Below are 1542 nucleotides of genomic sequence, written 5' to 3' on the forward strand. Positions count from 1 at the left end.
GTTCCCCCTAATGTCTTTTGATCCTAGTCTCAACGCCATGATGTCATCATATTAGCTAGTGATACAAATTGACAAAAAGGTGAAACTGCTGGAAAATGTGCTCAGAGGAAGAAATTATTCTCCTGTCCTTACTCTCCCTGCCACCAGTTTCAGTTCTGTTCCTTTTCAGGGAAAGGAGGGAATTCCTTGTTCATTGCAAGAAGACCCCGTGAGATGTTTATATGAATGCTACATTTATTAATTACAGGAAGAGATTTACTATTTAATAGGCCAAATTTCTGAGGAGGAAGTGAAAATAACCAGCAACGATACTAACTGTAAACTATCTCCACTTGCTGGATTAAGAAAAGATACATCCACTGCTGAGTTTCTAATCTACTTTGGTTCACTATACTGCTTGAGCCTGCGAGCTCTCCTGTTTGTTTGTTTTTTCATCTGTGATTTTCTTGAACCATTTAACAGGCTAAAGGAAGGCTTAAATTCATGAACACTGGGTCCACAGTAGATTCGTAAGCAGAGAGTTACGGTAAGTGTCTTGGGGTCATCACACATCAGTGTAGGCATATTATATTCACCCACAATTGCCATCCCTTGATGCAGAAAGAAGTACTATCAGGATGCCTTCTCTGGTCTACCCAATACAAAAATTTTATATTGTTAAGATTTAGAGGACTTCCTCCAATGCCACTCTCTTTCCCTGCTTTCACATAGTCACATTTATTCTGTCATTGTGACAGTTTCAGTGCATCTTTTGTTTTGTTCTTTATATCCTCTCTTGTACTTGTAAATCACATCCGTTGCATAGAACGCTTCAATATTTGTTATCCTATTTTGATCCTCTCTGTCACCGTGGGATAGTGAAGTATGTTAAGGACGCAAATGCTGCTAATGATTCCATTCTTTAAGGCTATTTCTGAATCAATGAGTGTACAATTCCATAGCAGATATTTGAAATGCTTCTCAAGTATCACTACATGTTAATGACCTCCTCTGATGGGTCCATAGACTTTTGATATAACCTAAAAGCACGGATTTTTTTTTTTACCCAGGATTGTGTGCTACTGACACCTTCAGCTAGTCCTTAACCCCACCATCCCACTAAATAGGGCTCGAGTTCAAAGCCACACAGGGACCAGGAAGGGGAAGCAGTTGCATGAGAAGGGATTGGTGGGGACTATGGCGAACCAGAAAGCACGATCCGCTTATCGCCATGGAAAAAAACAAGGGCCAGGTGTTGTTGGGTCTTCCACTGCCTCAAGAGAAATTGTTAATCCAGATCTTTGTGTAATCTCCCTACTTTGGAATTACTGCTAACTAATCTTTTTTACTCTCTCTTTTTAACTCTAGAGGCCAAATAGGCCATTTTTTTCTGGCTGGATTTAACCCTTGAGCTGTCACCTGTGGTTCCAAATGGCCGTGTCAAATTATCTTTCCTCATCCCTGAAAACCCCCTGCACCAAACAGCTTTGATTACCGTCTCCGTCTATTTCTGTTGTCCTAAAAGGAACAAATGTGGCAAATTAAAGAAGTGGGTAAACACTA

The 1542-nt window shown here is 40.3% G+C and overlaps 1 long non-coding RNA gene across 1 annotated transcript; it reads left to right on the forward strand.

Moving 5' to 3' along the window:
• Positions 1–457: 457 nt before the first annotated feature.
• Positions 458–1542, forward strand: LOC132691352 (uncharacterized). Its single transcript, XR_009615698.1, has 2 exons — positions 458–526; positions 1348–1542. It is a non-coding gene; the product is annotated as an uncharacterized LOC132691352 (long non-coding RNA).

Source organism: Panthera onca, chromosome E2 (genome assembly GCF_046562875.1).
Source record: "Panthera onca isolate mPanOnc1 chromosome E2, mPanOnc1 haplotype 2, whole genome shotgun sequence".
NCBI lineage: Eukaryota > Metazoa > Chordata > Mammalia > Carnivora > Felidae > Panthera > Panthera onca.